The sequence below is a fragment of the Lissotriton vulgaris genome, chromosome 2_1 (genome assembly GCF_964263255.1).
Source record: "Lissotriton vulgaris chromosome 2_1, aLisVul1.2, whole genome shotgun sequence".
NCBI classification, from domain to species: domain Eukaryota; kingdom Metazoa; phylum Chordata; class Amphibia; order Caudata; family Salamandridae; genus Lissotriton; species Lissotriton vulgaris.
In genome coordinates this window covers 565562649-565587939 of record NC_141687.1, presented here as the reverse complement: position 1 = coordinate 565587939, position 25291 = coordinate 565562649, and positions in this window count along the sequence as shown.

Here is a 25291-nt window from a genome sequence, read left to right as displayed (position 1 = left end):
GATGCACCCACCACACAGCTCCACCGATGTACCCACCACACAGCTCCACTGATGCACCCACCACACAGCTCCACCGATGCACCCTCCACACAGCTCCACCTACACAGCTCCACCGATGCACCCACCATACAGCTCCAACTACACAGCTCCACCGATGCACCCACCACACAGCTCCACCGGTGCACCCACCACACAGCTCCACCTACACAGCTCCAGCGATGCACCCACCACACAGCTCCACCTACACACCTCCACCGATGCACCCTGCACCCTACTCCACCGATGCACCCACCACACAGCTCCACCGACACAGCTCCACCGATGCACCCACCACACAGCTCCACTGATGCACCCATCACACAGCTCCACCTACACAGCTCCAGCGATGCACCCATCACACAGCTCCAGCGATGCAGCCACCACACAGCTCCACCGACACAGCTCCACCGATGTACCCACCACACAGCTCCACCTACACAGCTCCACCGATGCACCCACCACACAGCTCCACTGATGCACCCACCACACAGCTCCACCTACACAGCTCCAGCGATGCACCCATCACACAGCTCCAGCGATGCAGCCACCACACAGCTCCACCGACACAGCTCCACCGATGCACCCACCACACAGCTCCGCCGATGCACCCACCACACAGCTCCGCCGAGGCACCCACCACACAGCTCCGCTGAGGCAACCACCACACAGCTCCACTGATGCAACCACCACACAGCTCCACCGAGGCACCCACCACACACCTCCACCGAAGCACCCACCACACAGCTCTACCGAGGCACCCACTACACAGCTCCACAGATGCACCCACCACACAGCTCCACACCTGCACCCACCACACAGCTCCACCGATGCACCCACCACACAGCTCCACTGATGCAACCACCACACAGCTCCACCGAGGCACCCACCACACAGCTCCACTGAGGCACCCAACACACAGCTCCACCGAGGCACCCACTACACAGCTCCACAGATGCACCCACCACAAAGCTCCACACCTGCACCCACCACACAGCTCCACCGATGCACCCACCACACAGCTCCACAGATGCACCCACCACACAGCTCCACCGATGCACCCACCACACACCTCCACCAATGCACCCACAACACACCTCCACCGATGCACCCACCACACACCTCCACTGATGCACCCACCACACACCTCCACCGATGCACCCACAACACACCTCCACCGATGCACCCACCACACACCTCCACCGATGCACCCACCACACATGCCCCCACCACACATGCCCCAACCACACAGCTCCACAGATGCCCCACCACACAGCTCCACCGATGCACCCACCACACAGCTCCACCGATGCACCCACCACACAGCTCCACCGATGCACCCACCACACAGCTCCACCGATGCACCCACCACACAGCTCCACAGATGCACCCACCACACAGCTCCACCGATGCACCCACCACACAGCTCCACCGATGCACCCTCCACACAGCTCCACCTACACAGCTCCACCGATGCACCCACCATACAGCTCCAACTACACAGCTCCACCGATGCACCCACCACACAGCTCCACCTACACAGCTGCAGCGATGCACCCATCACACAGCTCCAGCGATGCAGCCACCACACAGCTCCACCGACACAGCTCCACTGATGCACCCACCACACAGCTCCATGGATAAAGCCACCACACAGCTCCACCGATTCAACCACCACACAGCTCCACCGATTCAGCCACCACACAGCTCCACCGATTCAGCCACCACACAGCTCCACCGATGCAGCCGCCACACAGCTCCACCGATGCAGCCACCACACAGCTCCACCGATGCAGCCACCACACAGCTCCTCCGACACAGCTCCACCGATGCACCCACCACCCAACTCCACCGATGCACCCACCACACAGCTCCACCGACACAGCTCCACCGATGCACCCACCACACAGCATCACCTACACAGCTCCACTGATGCACCCACCACACAGCTCCACTGATGCACCCACCACACAGCTCCACCGACACAGCTCCACTGATGCACCCACCACACAGCTCCAACTACACAGCTCCACCGATGCACCCACCACCCAACTCCACCGATGCACCCACCACACAGCTCCACCGACACATCTCCCCTGATGCACCCACCACACAAATCTACCTACACAGCTCCACTGATGCAACCACCACACAGCTCCACCGATGCAACCACCACACAGCTCCACCGATGCAACCACCACACAGCTCCACCGATGCAACCACCACACAGCTCCACTGATGCAACCACCACACAGCTCCACCGAGGCACCCACCACACAGCTCCACCGAGGCACCCACCACACAGCTCTACCGAGGCACCCACTACACAGCTCCACAGATGCACCCACCACACAGCTACACACCTGCACCCACCACACAGCTCCACCGATGCACCCACCACACAGCTCCACAGATGCACCCACCACACAGCTCCACCGATGCACCCACCACACAGCTCCACCGATGCAACCACAACACATCTCCACCGATGCACCCACCACACACCTCCACCGATGCACCCACCACACACCTCCACCGATGCACCCACAACACACCTCCACCGATGCACCCACCACACACCTCCACCGATGCACCCACCACACATGCCCCCAACACACATGCCCCAACCACACAGCTACACAGATGCCCCACCACACAGCTCCACCGATGCACCCACCACACAGCTCCACCGATGCACCCACCACACAGCTCCACTGATGCACCCACCACACAGCTCCACCGATGCACCCACCACACAGCTCCACCGATGTACCCTCCACACAGCTCCACCGACGCACCCACCACACAGCTCCACCGATGCACCCTCCACACAGCTCCACCTACACAGCTCCACCGATGCACCCACCATACAGCTACAACTACACAACTCCACCGATACACCCACCACACAGCTCCACCGGTGCACCCACCACACAGCTCCACCTACACAGCTCCAGCGATGCACCCACCACACAGCTCCACCTACACAGCTCCACCGATGCACCCTGCACCCAACTCCACCGTTGCAACCACCACACAGCTCCACCGACACAGCTCCACCGATGCACCGACCACACAGCTCCACCTACACAGCTCCACCGATGCACCCACCACACAGCTCCACTGATGCACCCACCACACAGCTCCACCTACACAGCTCCAGCGATGCACCCATCACACAGCTCCAGCGATGCAGCCACCACACAGCTCCACCGACACAGCTCCACCGATGCACCCACCACACAGCTCCACCTACACAGCTCCACCGATGCACCCACCACACAGCTCCACTGATGCACCCACCACACAGCTCCACCTACACAGCTCCAGCGATGCACCCATCACACAGCTCCAGCGATGCAGCCACCACACAGCTCCACCGACACAGCTCACCGATGCACCCACCACACAGCTCCGCCGAGGCACCCACCACACAGCTCCGCCGAGGCACCCACCACACAGCTCCGCCGAGGCACCCACCACACAGCACCGCCGAGGCACCCACCACACAGCTCCGCCGAGGCACGCACCACACAGCTCTGCCGAGGCACCCACCACACAGCTCTGCCGAGGCACCCACCACACAGCTCTGCCGATGCTCCAACTAAGCTCCACCAATGCACCCACCACACAGCTCAGCCGTGGCACCCACCACACAGCTCCGCCGTGGCACCCACCACACAGCTCCGCCGTGGCACCCACCATACAGCTCCACCGATGCTCCAACTAAGCTCCACCAATGCACCCTCCAAACAGCTACACTGATGCACACACCACTCAGCGCAACCACAGCATCACTGGTTCAAATATGTTCTTTCAATTTTTCAAGCTTTCACGCTTTATTACAAATCACAAAAAGATGTTAATATTTCACTTCTGTTCTTGGATTTTCGTCACAATAAAAAACACTGAACATAATCTTCACAAATGTTATTTACAAAAGTTTAAGCTATTGCCATTACAAATTAAATAAATAATTAAGTATTAATTATTTAAAAAAATTAAAAGCCATTGTTATTTGTAATATCAGTACATCTAAGTCACGTAAATACAAAACATGTTGCATTGCAAATGCTATAGGTGTCAAATTTGCGAAAGTTATAACTATTGGCATTGTAAATGATAAAGCTATTAATTTAGCTATTTAAAAAAAACACATAAATAAAAATTATTCATTTATAACACCAATAGCTCAAACTTTCCTAATGCGAGCCCTATTGCATTTCCAATGCTTGTTTAATATAGGTATAGTCCTTAGGGTGATATTGCAGTATGGGCTTCCAGGGTTGAGAAGGAATAGCACAAAACAGTCTTAGCCAGTGGTTTCAACAAATCCGGTTCGCTGAAAGTTAGACTAAAAGCTAAAAACATTCTTAGAAAATATTTCAATGGTACCACAGTGAGCTAATCTGACACTCTTCAGTGACCTGAGAGAAGGACGACAGGATGTTCTCCTCTTGGGATCTCTTTTGATTGGATGTGGCAGCGTCACCAGGTGAAAACCACTGAAGTAATATTACTCAAATAATGAACTGCATGACAGGAAGGGGCTGCCCCATCCAATATCGTTTCTTAGGTGAAGGGGGTCTTCTATTATTCCACGTGGACTAAGGATCGCTCGAGTGGATTAATGATAGTGCCTTGATCCTCTTTCAGAAAATGCTGTTTCCTCTTCTTGGATTGGCATGTTTTCAATTCCCTTGGACAGGCAATGAGAGAAGGAATGTACTGTCCAATCTCTACAGCCCTTGCCTATTCTGCACTTTCGCCCTTCCGGAGATCCCCCTCGGGGTCGGGTCACAGGACTAGAGCTCTACGCACACCACCACCATCACTAAATGCGTGGGAATTAACCTAGCTAAAGAAGTCACCCACGTTCCAGACTGCCAACATCAAGGTACTTATTTTGTGCTGGTACCTGAGGTGGTGGCAGGGATGGAAGAGCAGAAGAGAAAGGTACCCTTCCGAACATGGTACTCCTCAGCCCCTGCCCCTATCCCAACACCTCTGCAACTCCTTATGCAACTCCACTTCCCCCACAATGGTCAGTTACACACTTTCAAACAATCACCATCACCACTCCCATCATTCTATTTCTTTCATCCTTTCCACCCCTCTCTGTGAAGCCATCTCTTGCTCAGTTATTGTTCTGTGCATTTAAATTAAGCTAACACTGCTGCCACACATGCTATACCTGTTCCTTGTTAGTGAGAAAGTGTGCATTGCTGTCACCTGTATCTTACTATTGCTATGTGTTAGGAGGGGCGTAAAACTAATGCTGCTGCCATCTGTCTTGCTTTGTATGATAGGTAGGCTTGCACTACTACATACTATGCTGTAACTGTGTTGTTTTCACCATACGAAAGCAAAAATCAATGGTATTTGCAATGCTTTTTAAATGATGGGGTGAACAGTTCATTCAAGAGCACACTTTTCCTAATATAATGAGTAAAAGGCCATAGGTATAGAGATGATCTGAAGAGAAACTCACAAAATACTTCAATTCCTTAGTTTCTTCCACAGGGCCAAAATACATTTTTGCACTAAAGTATAAATCATTTCTGTATCTATAAGGAAATAATTTGATGCTACCAAGGCTGATCAGGGCAGGCTGGCTGAAAACTGATAAATCCACCCAGATTTTGAAAGCAACTCCTGCTTCCTCTATTGGCATTGCAGAGTTAAATCCTTTGTTTAGTCCAACACTGTTGGACTTCCTTAACGTGGTTTCATCCAACGTTTTGCCTTTAACTCTCCTGTTTTGCTGACATTGCTTTTGCTGGCTTTAAGACTCTTAGCACTTTACTCCTGCTGACCAGTGCTTACGTGCCTTTGCTCTCTGCTCTCTCATTTAAGCCTTGTGCGAATGGCTTACACCCAATTGGCACATTTAATTTACTTTTAAGTCCCTAGTAAAGTAGTAGTAAATGATAGTAGTGGGCCTGCAACACTTCTTGTGCCACTAACTTTAGAGGCCTTTTAAACATGTCCTCTCATTGTAGCCTGTGCATGCCGTGTTTAACTGCCATTTTGACCAGAAAAGATAAACCTCTTGCCAGGCCCAAAACATCATTTTTTTAATACATATAAGTCACCCCCTTGGTAGGCCCTACACAGCCGTGAGGGCAGAGTGAATTGTATTTAAAAAGAAGGGCATGTACCTTTACGTTTTACACCTCCTGTTAGTGAAAAAAGTCCTACATTAATTTTTCACTATTGCAAGGCCTACCTTTTCCATAGGATAACATTTGATTCCCTTATTGCCTTTAATAAGTGGTGATTTTCAATTGGGAGCAGATAGGGCTATCAATTTTGTTGTCTAAAGAATTAGTTTCCTAAATCCTCTACAATGGTAAAGTTGGACTAAGTCAACATTCTGAAAATGACACTTTTAGAAAGTTGAAATGTTCTTCTCGCAACCATTTGGTGTCTGTCGCCTGTATCCTGGGTCACATTACTATGTATAGCTGGCAGTTGGCATTTGTGCATTGCTACCAGAAAACAAAACAAAGGCCATAAGTGTTAGCAGGATCAGCAATCTCTGACTTGAGGAGAGGGAGTAGCTGCCATCTACCACACTTACACATCACAAAGGTTCTGCATTAGCACTCAGACTCAAATTTTCAGTACACTTTTTGACCCGTTGAAGATTCAGAACAACTGCTGTGCTGCTCTGTAAGAATTACTGCTACTCTGTTGCCATGCTGCCCTACTGCCAGACTGAAGGACTAGACCTGCATCTTGAGCCCAGGGCCACCAGAGTGACTGCAAGGGTCAGTTGGCTGGCCATTTGATTAGAAACCTCATGGACATAACAGGCTTAAACACTCGTGAACCCAGTACCTGGACTCAGTATGCTGTAAGTCTTGTCCCCCAGCTGATGCAACTCCGGACAACCGCGCAGCACACATAGATGCCATCCACAACTACCACCACCTCATCAGGGCTGCCAAGAGGACCTCGTTCAAAGACCGCCTCGACAACAATGCACACATAGCAAGAAGCTCTTTAACATCCTGAAGGAACTCTCCAGCCCCAGCTCCAACACCATTGCATCTTTGCTTCCCTTTATTCTGTTTTATATCTCCTGTCTTCTTTGCTAATAAAAAGGGATATTCTGCCTGGGTGCACAAAGTCTGTTCTTCATCAGCATTTGCACATGATGTTTTCATAAACATGACAGCTGGATCTATCTTTTAAAACAGCAATATAACGATTCTATTAAAATGCTGCTGCTATTATGTTAAAAATTAATACAAGAAATGCTGTTTTCTGCTTATTAACACATTTAAAAAATCAATTTTTTACAATGTATGAGTTTGCTAGTTTTAATTACCATTTCAGTCAGTAAAATTGAATGCTATTTTGCAAATTCTTGGTGAGCGCCTTAAGCAGTTTATTTGCATGATTAAGTTGTGCAGCGCGCCATTTATAATGCGGTAGTTATTTAATGCAATACACTGAGGTTTTTTTACCTTATTACAAAAAAGTCAAAATTCCATTGCCACATAATCAAGGCAATCCCAAGGATACTGGTCAGCAATTCCAAAGTATTATGATTTATTAGTATGCTAATATTGGTAAGAAGTGCCCATTTCTTCTGTAGTAATAGTTTTACTATTTTTTTGCACAAAATGATGCACATTCTATGCAACCTTGAAGATAATTCTTCCTGTGTTCTTTTTTTTAATTTCCATTTTGTACATGAGATATTTGCCCCACTCTGTATTCCAAAAAAGAAGACAGAAGTGCCTATGAATGCAACAACACAGTTCTGGATATTTAAGGCTTTCAAATACCATTATATGGCTACCACCTAGCTTACTATTTACTGTAGGCTTGCTCCTCTCCGGAACTTATGTGACCCAAGTCTGTGATTTCTGCAACATATGTTTTCTCAACACTGTTGACCATGTGTTTAAAGTGCCCTGATACCACCGGGTCTTGCCAGTAACTATATAAAACTATTTAAATAAAAGTAAATGGCTAGAATATTGCATTTTCTCTGATTTACCAGCCTTTGTGGATCCAGCAGAACCATTACATCCCTGCTACGTGGCTCAACCCGAGACGGACTGACACATCGCTGCTGCTGTGTGGATCAGGTCCATAGCAAAGACTCTCATCCCTGTTGCAGCCCTCATCTCCTTTGGAGGAACCAATTTGTGATGCATCCATGGGTCAGGCCCTTGCATCTCTCTTCGCCAACAACCTCAACAACAGGTTCTGTATTGCTGCTTTTAGAACAGACACATCTCCCTGATTGTGCGTCGCATCCCTGATACCTGAATTGAAATTGCAAACCCCATTGATGGGATCCTCGACATTGAAGCAACAGGATCACAAACTGCAGCCTAGCCAAATCTCTGAACTGATGCATCTCCTTGGCTGCCCAACGGATCTTGGAGGTGGATCTACACAATGGCCCGAAAATTAGTATTAAAGGCACTTTTGTTCAGCAGGCCTAAGTGGGTCTCTGTAGCCAGGCGATGCTCTATCGCATGTCAGCCTGAACTTGTGACTTCGTCCCTGTCCAGCGCAACAATATGTCCGCTGTTGGAGCTTTACGTGTTTGGGGACCATTTTCCCTAAAGTCTTTAAAATTCAATATCTCCAGTTCTACTAAATGAATTATTTTAATTTTAATGTAGTTCTTTTTTTTAACTATTCAATTATTCTAACTCTGCTGTGGGCTCCTTTTTCAGTGAACTTCAAGTTTTTTACTGTTTGAAATGTAGCACAAATACTTCACACATTGTCTTTAAATTAAGCTTACCCTGCTAAACTACCATGGGATTGAACACAGGTTAATTTAGGGTATGTTTGTGCCTGACCCTGACAAGGATTGCATTTGCTTCTTGACCACGGCTCATACCCCAGTCAACCAACAACCCAATTTTCCACAGTCGTTTTAAAGAACTTGTGTTTTGTATACTTGTAAGAAATAATCACGTTCATTTATATATTCAAAACTCAAATGCTTAACCCCTATGAGCTGCGAGTTTCATGTTTATCATTATTAGTACAGAATTTTGTGGTAACGCTTTAGCGTAGCGTTCTAGTGTTCCGCCAGGCGGAACAGGAAGGGGAGTAGCGGAAACGGAAGGCGGCCATTTTGTATCATTGGCGCCGACCGTTCGAAAGTAGCGGTTGTGTTTCCCGGCGCTCCGTTCAATAAAAGAAGTTAAACTGGCAATGCGTGGTCCTTGCTTTCAGCATCTGTACAATGGCGACGAGGATTCAGATGTGACGCCGACCCACTAGAAGCGTGCTGCGCCGGGAGTGCAGGGTCTAGAGAGGCTGCATATTCTACCGAACACAAAAGTGAAAGTTATAAGGAACACGACGGAGCGTGGCAGAGGGCCACAACGAGCAAAACACAGCGTGCCCTACAGTCTGCGGAGCACAGAAGAAGCTCAGACAGTGGAGGTAGGCCTGCTGGCGCCCCAGTCACCGCACATTACGGAGCCATAAACCCAGTCACAAGCCCACTGACCACCACACAGGCGAGCATAGCGATAGTGCCCGTGCAGTAGGAGGCAGGCCAAGGGCAAAGGGGAGCACCGGCCTCGGCGAGGAATAGCCTGGCTAGGCAAGCTGGCGGAACCGAGAGAAGGCGGAGGGGAGCCTTCCAACACTCGCCCTGAAGGGGTGGCAGACACGCAGGCAGAAGGAGAGGAAGACACACAGACACTACCTACTCCCGAACACGCATTACAAGAAGAAGACAGTGACAGTGACCTTGAGGCAAAGGACCCGGCCGGGCAAAACGCACCAGGTAGCCCTCCGGGGAGGACAGTCCCCATCCAGCCCACCAGACGTAGAGCTGACAACATGGTGGTACAATCATCGTCCCTCACACAGCTTGTGCCTTTCCTAACCAATCCAGGAGAACCAGAGAGGCTATGGGAGGACTGGAAGAGGTATTTCCTCAACTACCTCGACGCATTGGAGGAGGAGGCAGGCGCGCCATACTCCAGCAAAAGAAGAAAAAAAATCTTGCTACACAACCTGGGCCCCGAAGGGATTAGAATCTACGACACCATCGTGAAAGTAGAAAGAGATGCAGCGGACACGGATGTATTCGGCCACGTCATTGCCGACCTCGACGCACACTTCAGGCCTGTTGTATGTGTTGCCATTGACCGTTACAACTTCTTCCAAAGGAAACAGAAGAGTAATGAGACTGTGGATGAATACGTTATAGCCCTCCAAAAACTGGCACTCACATGCAAGTTTGGGACACTACACGATGACCTAATCAGGGACCAGATTATCATGCACACTTCGAGCACCCATGTCCAGGAGAAACTATGGGTAAATGGAGATGCACCTCTCAAAGAAATTTGGGCGATGGTAAAGAAGGTCGAACTATCCAAACGCTGCGCCCAAGCCGCCAAAAAGGAAACAGGAGGTACGCAGGCGGTGTCCAAGATAATGACGCAAACAAGAGGAGAGCATCCCAAGCAAAGAGAGCCACAGAGGAATCAGGACAGCAGACGCCCAAAATCCAACAATTCAGCAGATCAGAGAGCAAACAAAGGAGGACGTCAAAGCTGCTACAGGTGTGGGAGTACCACGCACCTCGGGAACGATAAGGTGTGCCCAGCGTTCCGGGCGAAATGTTCATTTTGTGGAATATTTGGCCACTACGAAAAAGTGTGCCGCCGAAAACCAAAAGGAACAGCTGTCAAGTACGTGGACCAAGAACAGCAAGGCGAAACCACTGAATCGGAGGAAACAGAAGAATTGGAAGAAATCCTGTATATAGACGTCCAGGTACTGGAGATGGAAGGGTCAGGAACCGACAAGCCCCGATTGGACATGCACATCGTAGGTATACCATTGGAAATGATAGCGGACAGCGGTGCTCCCATCTCCATAATCCAAAGGAAGGTGTGGGAGGACAAGTTCATGTCAACGCACAGAGAGAACCTACACCCCATGGACTTGCGTCCCGTCACATACACTGGACAGAAAATCCCAATGTTGGGGTATTGCCCTCTATCGTTTGAGTTCAGAGGTCGCCAAGCCACTTGCAAACTATATATAGCGGAGAAAGGCCCCTCGGTGTTAAGTTGGAGAGACCAGGGAGCCTTAGGGATCCAACTCAACCCGGGAGGAATCGAGAAAATCCTCCTTATGGACATGGATAGAAGAGAGGACATCGACTCATGGAAACGGGCGTACCCAAGATATTCAATGGCCAAATAGGGGAGCTGACCAGATACAAGCACCTTATCAAGTTGAAGGAAGGAGCGACTCCGGTGGTGCACAAAGTGAGAAATATCCCATTCCGGAGCAGAGAAGCGGTTCAACAAGAGCTAGACAGACTCGAAAAGGAAGGAGTGATCAGAGCCATAGAAAGTGCGGAGTGGCTTTCTCCGTTAGTGGTGGCTCAGAAGCCGAACGGCAAGGTCCGGTTGTGTGTGGACCTGAGGGAGTTAAATAAGAATATAATCATCGACAAGTTTCCCCTACCACGCATAAACGAAATGCTGGCAAAGACAAAGAACATCAAATGGTTCTCAACCGTGGACCTATCATCGGCCTATCACCAAGTAAAGTTACATCCATCTTGCACTCACCTCACGTCGTTCATCACACCGTTTGGCTGTTATGAATTCGTATGGATGCCGTTTGGCCTAGCATCTGCGGCCGCGGTTTTCCAGAAGATGATGCACAAGTTGCTGAAAGGTGTGGTTGACGTCCAGTTCTTTCAAGATGATATCTTGGTGATGGGAAAGTCCATGCACGACCACAATGAAAAACTTCACAAGGTACTCAAAATCTTACAAGACAACGGGTTGACAACGGAATGGTCGAAGTGCAGGTTGGGAGTACAGTCGGTCATGTATCTGGGCCACGAAGTAAGTGAAGAAGGGATCAAACCCAAAACTGCAAACATGAAGGCCATTCAAGATGCCCCCACCCCAAGCAAGAAAGAAGATGTTCGGTCATTCTTGGGGATGGCCGAATACTACAGCAAGTTTGTACCCCACTTTGCTGCCAAGACGCATCACCTACGCCAGCTGCTCAAGGAGAAGAACAAATTCCTATGGGGTCAGGAGGAACAAGCGGAGTTCGAGTCACTGAAGAAAGAGATGAGTGCCACCATCCCCCTAAAAGGATTCGACCCCAGTGCAGAGTCAATACTCACGACGGACGCCAGCGACCGGGGGCTAGGGGCAGTCTTAATGCAGTGGTCAGAAACGGGCGAAATGCAAACTGTCAGCTTCGCATCCAGATAATTAGCCCCCAACGAAGAAAAGTTTAGCGTGATCGAGAAGGAGATGCTGGCTGTTGTGTGGGCCATGGAGAGGTTCCGCCAATACTTATGGGGAGCAAGATTCCTAGTAAAGACAGACCACAAACCTTTGGTCCGAGTGCTAACCTCGAGTGGCCACGCGCACGCCACACCCAGAATAGCAAAAATGACTCTGCGCCTTTTGGACTTCGTATACGATGTGGAACACATTCCTGGACCACAGAACAAGGTGGCAGATTTTCTCAGCAGAGCGGCAGCTATGGAAGACGCGAGCAGCCATGAAGAACAGAAGTGGGAAGGTTATGTTGTTGCCACGATCCTAGAAGCTGAAAAAGTTATAAGCATGCAAGAGTGGGAAGAAGCATACAAGGCGGATGTTGATCTAGAAGCTATCAAGGGTTACGTCATTCATGGATGGCCAGAGAAGAGACACCTAAAGGAAGAACTCCGCAGATACTGGGAAGTGAGAGAGGAACTATCGCTGGCCGAGAATCCCATCTTCCTGTTGAGAGGGGACAAAGTGGTACCACCCCAAGGCATACTGGAACGTCTAATGGTTTTACTACACAAAGGGCACCAGGGCATTACCAAGACCAAGGCCCTGGCCAGGCAAGCCTACTGGTGGCCAGCCATCGATGTGCAGGTCGAAAGGCATGTGAGGCAGTGCGAATCATGTGCCAAAGCAGACAAATCGCAAAGCCTAATCAGACCCCCCCTGGGAAAATTCCCAATACCAGATGGACCCTGGGAGATGCTGTCAGTGGACATTTTGGGACCAGCCCTAAATAAAGCAGGGACACAGAAATATGTAGTGGCCCTTGTAGACAAATTCTCCAAATGGCCTGAAATAGAAATAAGAGAAAACATGGACACGGAGGCAGTGGTGAACTTCCTGCAATCCACCTTCATAAGAGAAGGAATTCCGAAAGTCATCATTAGCGATAATGGACCTCAGTTCACCTCGGCAAAGTGGATGACTTTCACAGAGAGAAATGGAATAGAAGTGAAGCACACGCCCATCTATCATCCTTCGGGAAACGGCCAAGTGGAGCGGTTTAATCGCGTGATCATGGGAACCATCCAAGCGGCCATCAATGATGGTTTAGACTGGGAGAAGGAACTGGAAAGGATGATCTGGGCATACAGGATCACACCGGGAAGCACCGGATACAGCCCCTTTAAGATCTTGAGAGGGAGAGAAGCATTCACCAAGGATAACCTGGCGTGGAGGAAGCTGGTGATACAGAGCAAGTGGTCTCCAGCAGTGGTGAAGAGAAACCTGGAGAGAGCACAAGAGATCTACACAACACACTTCAACAGAAGTCATAATGTGAAGAGAGCGGAACTGGAGAAGGGGGACTGGGTGAGAGTCAAACTAGCGGTCCTCAAGAAGAAGGGCGAAAGCAAGTTCTCGCCGCCTTTACAAGTTTTAGAGCCGTACGCCCGGTCGGCCTTGCTGAGCGATGGAAAGGTATGGTCACAGGACAGGATGGCCAGATGCAGCAAGATCATCAAATGGGAAGGTGAAGTGGAAGAAGGATCAGAGAATGTCGTGGAAGATGGAGAAGAAGGAAGTAGCAGAAGGAGAAGCGAGAACGTAGAAGAAGGTATGCAGAAAGTAGATGAGGAAGTAGATGGAGCAGAAGAGAGAGAAGGACAGAGAAGTAGACGCAACGAAGAGAGGAACGAGGAGGTGACAGGCAAAGATGGTGACAGACTGGGAGAGCACGAGGCAAGAAGGGAACAGGAATGCAATGAGAGAGTGGCGAAGGTGAGAACCAGAGTTGGGAGAGAGGTGAAGACACCAGAAAGATTTAAAGACTTTAACATGGGCTGGAAGTAAGAACTTTTATTGTTAATTCACTGTGACTAAAGGGGGGAGATATGTGGTAACGCTTTAGCGTAGCGTTCTAGTGTTCCGCCAGGCGGAACAGGAAGGGGAGTAGCGGAAACGGAAGGCGGCCATTTTGTGTCATTGGCGCCGACCGTTCGAAAGTAGCGGTTGTGTTTCCCGGCGCTCCGTTCAATAAAAGAAGTTAAACTGGCAATGCGTGGTCCTTGCTTTCAGCATCTGTACAAATTTCTTCAGTTTAGTAAAGTAATGCAAAGTGTAAATGCTCATCTTTTGCAGAATCGCTGGTGCAATTGATGACCTCTTACTTGTCTTCACTTGAACTTGAATTGTGCAGCCTGAATTTTGCATCCAGCATCATCCTCACTGGAGTTTAAACCCTGAGCAAAGACAAGGTACCAAAATACTGAACCAGATAAACCTTATACAGAGGTGTTTCATCTCTGGTGATAAGCGATGTACAACTGTGACGCGAGACCAGTTATCTCATAACATTATGCATTATGTTTCTTGAGGCTTGAGCCGGGAGGCACTAACCTAATTTACACAGTTCCTAATTGATTTGCACACTTTCTTAATTTTAACGCTTTATCGTTTTTGGTTTTAAACCTACCTGATTTTACTCGATTTTACTGTGCTTCATTTTTAAAACAGTTTAGTACCTGTATTGTGTTGTTTGTTGCTGGGGGCAAGATAGGGGCTCACGCTGATTCAATATTGCTGAAGTCAGACTGGCGGCCATCTTGGGGGAACAGAGGTTAGCAGGCTAGGTGCTCCCTGACCAGGAGTTAAAAACAGATGCAGGCAAGAGCGCACAGCATTATGTTTCCTGAGGCTTGAGCCAGGAGGCACTAGCGTAATTTGCACAGTTCCCAATTGATTTGCACACGTTCTGAATTTTAGCGCTTTATTGTTTTTGGTTTTAAACCTACCTGATTTCCCTCGATTTTACTGCGCTTTATTTTTAAAACAGTTTCGTACCTGTATTCTGTTGTTTGTTGCTGGGGGCAGGATTGGGACTCACACTGATTCAATATTGCTGAAGTCAGGCGGGTGTCCATCTTGGGGGAGCACAAGTCTCCTTGACCAGGAGTTGAAACAGGATGCAGGCGCGAGCGTGCTGCTCGTGCGCCTTAGAAGGCAAGCCTGTCGGCGCCCATCCACGCTTGGACAGCGCTTGGGGCCAGGACCCCTGAAAGTTGTGGAGCAGGTAAGCCCCCTTTTTGCACTTACACTAAAAAAAGTTTGTTAGAACTTAAAGGGACGGATAGGAGTTGTAACTGCATCTGCCTTTCTCCTGATTCTCTATCAATACCACGGTCTTTGGTTTGTCCCAATTGCAAAACTTCCCATCCATAGATCCTTTATCAGCCCCCTTTATCATTAAAGGATCTAAGGTCAGGGTCGGGTAGGTATTATACCCAAGTAGTTAAATGTCTTCTTCTTAATGCAAGACCATTAGTTAAGACAGTATGGAATGTGCAAAGCTCACTGAGGAGTGCGATATAAAGTTGGCTTTTATTACAGAGGCATGGGCGAATAACTCCTCGGGTCCTGACACATGAAATGCCACTTCACCAGAGTTTTTATGCTACACGTTAAATAGGCCTCTCAGGAAGGGTGGGGATTGTCTGTGATCTATCATAATTCAATCAGGGCAACTTTTTAGGCTGTCCCATCTACAACATGTGAGGCCCTATCTTTCAATTTGAAGCTTTCCAACCATCATACCTTTAAAGGCATTCTCCTATACAGACAAGCGGGAGCTAGAAATACCTTCTTAGCTTCATTGGGTAACCTTTTGGAAGAAGTCTTTTGCACAAACGCCTACATTATCATGGGAGATTTTAACTTCCATCTTGAGACTTCTGCTGATTCTGATACAGTCACTCTAACAGATATGATGTGTAGTGCAGACCTGAAGCAGCAGGGTTTTGGTCCAACGCATGTGGCAGATCATACATTAGATGGCATTTTTTCTAAACATCCTGGCCTCCAGTTTACAAGCCTCCTGCTTCTTGTATGGTCAGATTATGCAGCTGTTCAACTTGAGTTGACATGTATGACCAGACGCGCAAATGATCCTCACCCGAAAGGTCAAATAATAACCAGAGCCTGGAATAAAATTGAAGGAACTGCCTTGCAAGAGCTTCTTATCTCCATAGCTGACCAGGTGCCGGCGGGAGGAGAAGAGGCCGCAATGGCATACACTGGCTGGAGAAAGCCTGTGATAAATTAGGTCCTAAAAATTATTTCTTTCCTAAATTATCACAACCATCTGCCCCATGGTACACAGAATACTTGAGAAGTCACAAACTCATTTGCAAACGTTTATAGCGAACTTGGAGGAAGCGCTATCATGAAACGATAAAAAAAACTCTACAAAATTGGATTGCAGAAGTATAAACAACTTCTTTTCGTAGCTAAACAAGAGTTCTATGCAGCTCATATTGATGTAGCAAAAAAGTTGGTAAAATAACTATGCAGAACTATTTCTAGCATGACCAATCCACATCCCGCTATAGTGGAATCAAGCCAAGATCTGTGTGAGGAGATAGCCAAATTCTTCTTGACGAAAGTGGAAACTATCTTCTCACCATTTTGCGGTCCAAAGACTACGACGCTAAATTCTACAAGCGAAACACCCAAGCCCTTAAAATTCCCCACTGATACTCAAGACACATTTGTGCCAGTATCTCCGGACGATTTCGAAAAGCTGCTTATGACACCTAAATCAGTCTCACCCTGTGATCCATGCCCGGTATCAGTGGCCAAACTGGGCCTGGGTCCTATTGCACGATCATTGTCATCAATTTTTACGGGCAAGTGTGAATCAGGGCATATCCCTACCTGTTGGAGATGGGCCTCTATATTGCCTCTTCTTAAGAAACCGAATTTGGATCCTAAAGACCCTAATAATTTCTGCTCGATCTCGCGTCTTCCGCTTCCAGCCAAGTTGGTTGGAAACATTTTGAACAACTCTATTTGCCTCTTTCTTGGCAACAACACAAGCCGTGGACCCCACCCAGTATGGTTTTGGAGGAGGACATGATACTGAGTCTTCTTTCATTAAGGCCAAAGAGGAGATTAGAGAGGCCATGGATTGGGGTGCAAGAGCAGCCCTGATTCTACTGGATCTGACCGCATTCTTTGACACGGTCCATTATGGTATTTTGATGGACCGTTTAAAGGAGTGTGGGATCCAATCTAAAGCCTGGGAGCTGTTACGCTAGTTTTTATCTGGTAGAGGACAAACTGTTGTGTTGGGTGGATACCAGTCCAAACAATTTTCATTAACCTGTGGGGTTCCACAGGGATCCTCCTTGAGCCCTACCCTTTTCAATGTTTATGTTTCATCATTGGCCCCCATTATTAGATCATTTGGGTTTGGTCTTACTTCCTGTACGGATAATACCCAAATTGTGGTGTCTCTGCGACTGGGCCAGGAAACGGGTATAGAAAAACCTTTCCAAGCCTGCATGCAATCGATTGGGAGATGGATGGCAGAGAATTGTCTGAAGCTTAATTCATGCAAAAATGAAGTTTTATTGTTTGGAAAGGATATCAACTTTTGGATCCTAATTGGTGGCCCGACTCGATGGGATATCTTCCTTTGCCTTCCAAAAAGGTAAAGAATTTAGGTGCAGTTGTGGATGACAGACTCACCTTTGGGGATCAGGTTAATGCAGTAACTTCAACAACTGCTTATGTGCTCAGAACGGTCAGGAAAGTACTGCCATTCCTACCCCAGTGCAGTTGCAAAATAGTAGTCACAGCCTTAGTACTGTCGAGGCAGGACTGCTGTAACAGACTGTATCTCAATATTCAACACAAAGCATGAGCAAACTCCAGCTGCTGCAAAATGCATCAGCGACATTCCTGACAGGTACTTCTAAATTGTCCCCCATCTCTAAGCAGATAAATAAACTACACTGGCTCTCATTAAGGAGTCAAGTGCGTTTCAAATCACTTTGTATGGTTTTCAAATCGCTTCATGGTACAGCCCAGACTTCTTAAATTGGCTGTTTCTGTGGTACACTCCGAAAAGAAAACTTCGCTCGCTGGGGGCGTAGCTGGTCTCCGTACCGCATACGGAAAAAGCTTTGCGGGAGGCAGAAGCTTTGTGGTTTGTGCGGTGAGGCTTGGAATGACCTTCCGTTTCACTTAAGAAACACCACTGATGTTTTAGACTTCAGGAAGGGTCTAAAGACCTGACTTTTTATTGAATAAATCCTTTTCCTCCTTGATCATTGCCTTCAGGATAAATAATATAGCGCAAGGACACCCATGGGTAATCGCTGCGCTTTATAATAGTCACTAGCATAACATAACATATTGATCCTTTGCACCCACCCCTCTCGGTGCCAGGACAATGAGATCCTCATGAAAATTCACCAGTGTTCTCTGTTTGTCAGTAGTTCATTATGTCTGACACCTCTGAGTACAATACTGATTAGGTAGGCACTCCTTTACTCAGCTAAGAGCAATGCCTGGTAGTAATTTCCTGCAATCTGCAGAATTGCTTGTGCCACTGGTGATATCATGTTACTTATCTCTTTATTTCAAATTATGTAACACTCACTTGGGCATCCTGCATCTCCATCACTAGAGGTCACACCTTGAGCTCAGCAAGGGTTCGGAAACAATGAGGCAGTTAAACCTTAGGTAGACTTATTTCATCTCTGTGAATGAGCTGACTCTTACCATGGTGGCAGTTTAGGTAACCCACATTGAGCCTTCACTCTCTCTCGCAGCACTACCAAAGCAGAGAGACACTCATTAAAATTAAGTACTGTTCTCTGTATGCCAGTAGATCATCAAGTCTGACACCTCAGGATCCAATCCAGATCTGGTCGCGGAGAAACCAAAAATGATCATTTGTTGTGTGGTTTGATATACTTAGTGAGTTACTGGGAGATGTTTGTGCATACACACAGTGATTTGCCTACATACATTCAAGTGCTGCTTATATAATAAACCAGCCCAATCTAAAACTCTAATTGCTTCATTGAAAGTGGCCATTTTTTAGCATGGCCAGTAAACAGCCAAGTGACTTTTTTAATAAGAATCCATTCACAAACCTTGGTTGTAAATTGTGCACTGACTTTTTGCGAATAGACTCTGTTTTCGCAAAACATCCTATGCACTATTAAGTCAATTTGCTAAATTACTATTTGCAGGCAGTCACAGAACAACCTCTGCAATGAAAATTAATATGGCAGGTGGCAATTTGTGATTGCCTCATCAATGGCTAAAAACACAGGGATGGAGCCCTGAAATGGATAGCAAACCACCAGCCCTGTTTATACATTCCCAAAAGGGAAACCTTTTCAAAACAAGCATTTGCAATGCAACCGGTCTCGCGTTTATGAAAGGTAAAGCTATTGGTGTTGTAAATGATATTGTTTTTTTATTTTTATTTTTGCTTGTTGTGCAGTGGATTTATGTGGTTTGTAGTGGAATTATATGGTTTGAATTTGAATTGTTAGTTGTGGAATTGTGTTGGGTGGAATTATGGAGTGTGTAGTGTACTTGTGTAGTGGATTTATGTGTTACGGTGAATAGAAAGTGGTGAGAGTTGAATAATTAGATAGAAAGTAAGATTGAGAGGGATAGGTAGTTTGTGTATGAAGTGGTGAATGAAGTCTAGATACAGTACCAGAAATAGTGTGTGAGAAAGAGAGAAATAAGGGGAGACTAAAGAAGCATCACTAAATCTTTTGAGGGTGTAGGCATTTGCAACTTGTCTGACGAGTGTGTGTGTAAGAGGCAATTAGGAGTACCAACCAACTCGCTTACAAAGCCACCTCAGCATACCCCCACTAACAACATTGCACATAAGCATGGGCGAATTTTGCGGATCTCGCGTTCGCGAATTTTGCGGATTTGCGGATTCGCAATCCGCAAAATCCGCGAATTCCCGCGAATTTGCGGATTTTTTTTTTTGTGTGTTCGCAATTGTTTCTGCCAGTTCGCGAGGATTTGGTACTAGTTCGCAATTGCGAACTTACTTGTCGGCTCGCAACGGTCGCGACTATGTTGTTTCTACGTCTGGTTCATCATCACAGCCTCCCAGCACCCTCTGTTTTACCACTGGCACCCTCTCTTTGACCCATGCCACCCTCTGTTACATCAATGCCACCCTCTGGTTCATCATCACTGTAGAAGATGGGGGGAAAAGCAAGCCCACCTGCCCTGCTTGAACTGACATGAATTAATTTGGGGTTAGTTTATTAACAACACCTGCCCTGCCCCAACTGACAATAATGAATTAGGGGCTAATTAATGTGTCACTGAAAGAATTTAAAGTTCCAGCCTGGCACCTGCTTGTCTGCTCCTTTAGCTGTAAATCAGGACCTTTGTGGCATACAGTTAAGGTCAGAGCAGGGTCACACAATAGTTGCAAGCAGGCAACCGAATTCTGGAGGGCCCCCTCAGGAAGCACTACAAAGAATCGTTCAAATCATGAGGTTGACCTTTTGCACCTGCTCATTGCTTTTGCTTTTGCTGAAATCGTTTTTCGGTTTTTTTCGCGCTATTCGCGGGGCGCGGCGTAAGCATGGGCGAATTTTGCGGATCTCGCGTTCGCGAATTTTGCGGATTTGCGGATTCGCAATCCGCAAAATCCGCGAATTCCCGCGAATTTGCGGATTTTTTTTTTTTTGTGTTCGCCCGTGTTTCTGCCAGTTCACGAGGGTTTTTACAATTTCGCAATTTGCAAACTTACCTGTCGGGTCGCAAGTTTTGCGAACTTGTTGTTTCTACGTGTCCAGCCTGTTTAGGACACTCTTCTTCATCCCTGCCACTCTCTGTCACCACTGCCACTCTCTGACTACTCATGCCACCCTCTGGCCCACCCATGCCACCCTCTGTTTCATCACCACACCCTCTGGTTGTCCAGTGTACATTATTTTCGGCAAAGCAAAGCACACCTTCCCTGCCTCAAGTGACCTGAATTAATTTGGGGCTGATTAATGTGTCACAGAATATTTTTTTAGCTGGCACCTGCTTCCTTAGTGCGCCCTGATTAGTGATCTTTTGCACTTGCTAAGTGCTTTCATTGTTGCAAAATTAGTTACAACACCTGCCCTGCCCCAACTGACAATAATGAATTAGGGGCTGATTAATGGATTTTAACTTCCAGCCTGGCTCCTGCTTGTCTCCCTTAGCTGTAATTCAGGACCTTTGTGGCATATGTGTAACTATTCTGAGGTTCAGAGCAGGGTCACATAATAGTTTCAACTGGCAACTGAACTCTGGAGGGGCCCCTCAGGAAGCACTACAGGAAATGGCTACTAATGATGAGCCTGAACTTTTGAACCTGGTAAGTAGTTACTTTCAGTTTTGCTAAAATCGTATTTCTGCAATTTTGCACTTATTCGCGGGGCGCGAACTCACGCGAACTCACGCGAACAGTGCGAGCAAAATCCGCTGCTCGCGGATTTGCGGATTTTGCGGGAGATTCGCGAATCTCGCGGATTGCGAATTTCCCGAAAATCCGCAAAATCCGCGAGCGGAACGGATTTTCCGCCCACACCTAGCGCGGCGTCGTGCGAAACCGACCGCGGAAGCCGCCAATTCGTGCGAATGAGCATTTTATTTTGTTGCGGCTTGTTGTTTCGCGAGTTTTTTTGCAGTATTCGCGAGCCGCTTGCAGCGCAACACGCGAATTTACCTCAAGGTCGAGTACGGGCGCGGCCATTTTGTTTGCGTGACGTATTTCCGTTTCCGCCCGCTATGTATAATCTCGCGCAGTAAGCGCATTGCGAGTAGAGGTTCGCACGAGATCGCGCGGGAAATCTAGAGGTTCGCACGAGATCGCGAGGAAAATCTCGCGCGAACTTACTTTTGCGCTCGTGAACGGGCGCCGGCCATCTTGTTTTTCATTCATTTCCTGTGTCTGGGCATGGTGTTTAATCCTCTTGGTATCTTTGCCATCCTTTGCTTGTTTTCAGTTTTTTTTTTACGATTTTGCTTCTTATCTATCCCTCTCTTTTCCTAGCTGTATATTTTTGTCTTTTCTGCTATTTTTCTTTACTTTTAAACTACTTTTTTAAACTCTTTTCTTTTCTTCTTCCCTATCCTATTCTTTCTTAATTTTCTACTTCTTCCTACCTTACCTGCCCAGACCATGGTCAAGCCAGGCGCCGTGAAGCTGCCCAGGCACTTGAGGGCCGCAGCGGCGGCGGGGAGTAGTGCTGGACCCAGTGGCAGGACAGCATGCGGGAGATTGAGGGGGGAGCAGGTGACGCGACGGGAGATCTTCAGCCCGGAGGAAGTGGGCGCGCTGGTCTACTTTGTCCAGCGCCGCCTGCCCAGGACCATCGCGGGAGGCGGCAGGATCGCGGCCGGCGGCTACAACATGCGGGAGCGCCGGAAGCGATGGGAGAAGGTGTGCTGGGCCATATCCCACCTCTACGGGGTCCAGCGCACCTACAGCCAGGTCACCCATCGCTGGACGGACCTCCTGGACCGCGAGCGCGACCTGCTGGACCAGCTCGGCTTGGAGATCCCCGGGCTTGGTGAGTAGTAGTAGCCATTTAATCACTCACTACTATGATGTTTTCTCCTGCTCTGTGTTGTTGTATTGCAAATATTTGTTTTTTACATGGAGCAAGCCAATAATGCCGCTGATGATGATTACATTGTAGTTAAATTATATTTCAAAATCTTCTGTGCATTTCAGGTGCACTGCTCTCCTTCTCAGTGGCGTTGCTACTATGCTTATTTGTTTTCTATTTCGTGGTCTCATTGGCCTGAGTAACTATTATGTATGAGTGTACTTTACAGAACTGCGTAATGCTAGACACTAGGGGGCAGATTACATTTACAAGCCCCTTGCGCCACGTTTACGTTGCCTTGCGTGACGCAACAGCGGCGTAAACGTGCCGCATCCCTGCGAGTCATTTACAGCATGACGCATCTAGGGAGATGCGTCATGTTATAAAGCCATGGGCCTGCACCACAATGGGTGCGTTCCTAGTACGCAGGGTGGGCGGTCCAGCGGCTGTGCGCCTCGCAAAATTGCCTGCGTGAAATGTACAAGATTTAACGCAGGCACTTCTGCGACGCTGCTACGTCAATTCAATTCCTTATGTCTGCTCGAAGCAGGCGAAAGGACTGACACAGCATGTTAAGTATTGGGTGGCCCTGAGCATTACTGGAGTTGCATTGCGTTGGCGACGTGACTCCAGCGATGCGCCGCTCTTACGTGACGAGATGCCTCACGCAAGTGCCTACCCTTGCGCCAGGGCGCGCCGCATTGTAAATGAGGCACATCTGCCGTGTCGCAAGGGTAGTTTTGCGTGACGCATTTGATCTGGCGCATCTCTGGAGATGCGCCAGAACGCGTAAGTAAGTATGCCCCTAAGGGGCAGAATTGCAATTACCGTCGCATCCCTGCAAAGTAGCAGGGATGCGCCATTAATTGTGCGGCCCGCTACCACCACCAAACATGGTGCGCCGTATTTGCAATGCGGCGCACCATGGGCCCAAAACGTCACCGAAGCTTTACTGCTGGAGTTGCGTCGCAACGATGGCGCCGCTCCATCAATGCTCTGGGGTACCCTATCTCCCCAATGCTGGGTCAAGCCGTACGTCTGCTTCAAGCAGGTGCAGGGTTTGTGTGACGCATCATTGTCCTAAAGGTGACTGATTGATATTTTGTAGATTTCCCTCAGCCACTATTAGGATGTGTTCCAGCGCAGGAATGCCCTCCCTTGCGCCGGAACGCCCCCTGATGGCGCAGGGCTTTATAACGGGATGCATCTCCCAAATGCGTCACGTTGTTATAATATTATACGCCGCACCATGGCGCCCTTTTTTGTTTAGCTGCTGCGTCACAAAAGTCACGCAAGAACGGCGCAAAAGAGCCGCAAGGGCTTAAATCTGCCCCTTCCTTTGTAACCCTGACAATAAGAAAAATAGTGGCGGTGGATTGATAGTTTGACTATTTAAATGACTGGTAATGTAGCAGGCAACTGTTAGTGTTGTCACTGATCTGACTGAAATCACAATGGAGTTTGTCTGTCACTTTGCGTCTTGCCTGCGGACTGCTGCCTGCCAGTCCTAGGTGAACGTTTCAGTACTTTGTTTAGTGAGTTACGTGACTTTCGAAGTCACAGGTCCGCAAATAAATGAAAAGTAACCATAATCAATATAATTTCGCAGAAATATTTTGTTATTGTTCTTTTGAAATGTTTGATTTGGTTGACATTGACAAGCAACAATCATCCATGTTTTCTGTTCTTTCTTTCATGTTGTACGTCAGCTCCCCCCAGGGGCGAGAGGAGGACACAGGAGCAGCAGGCGGCGGATGCTGTTCATCAACAGGGCCAGGATCGGGCAGGCGAGGGCTCCTCTGCTGGCCCCAGTAAGTTTTCATTTTAGACTAGTACCTACCTATTTTTCCTAGCGTTCCTCATTTGACTTTTTTCAAAATTGTCTTTGCTCTTCTTGTAGACTGTATCTAAATTCTTATCCTGCCTCTACTATGACTCCCTGTGGTATTACTAGATTATTCTTATTAGTCTGTCTGTGTAGCTAACTAAGATTGCACGGTTGGCGAAACTCCCATGATTCTAGTCAGCAATAGCTCTATCAACTTAGTGCAGTCCTCTGGGATTGTCCATAATGTCTTTTGAAGTGTTCTATCTGGACTCATGCTTGCAAAAATTGCAAAACCTTTTGCTCAGTCACTCTAGTCTGGACCAAAAAACACAGATTGTATTTAAGTTTAAAAGCTTTATTAAAAGTAAACACATTTATTAAAATGAAGTCATAATAAAACTAAACGTTTAACTGATAATGGAAAAGTGGTTAGTGCTGACGATTAATTGAAGACATTTCTTGTGGTCGAGCCGAGCTCTCACCTGGTTTCAACTTGATCTTGTTGTTAGAAGTCCATCTTCTGTCTGTGTGGAGAAAAATGGTGCGTGTTAAAAAAACAGCCTTCATCAGTTGTGCCAAAAAGTGCAGCAAGACAACCTTCCCTGGAAAAAGGGACATTTTTTTTAACTTTAACGTAGACAGTCACAAATTACATTGTTTTCACATGTCTTCATTCCTAGACCAAATACTAGTGACTAGTGAGTGCTTTATTCTAACATTCTTAAATGTACTTTGTAGGTGGAACA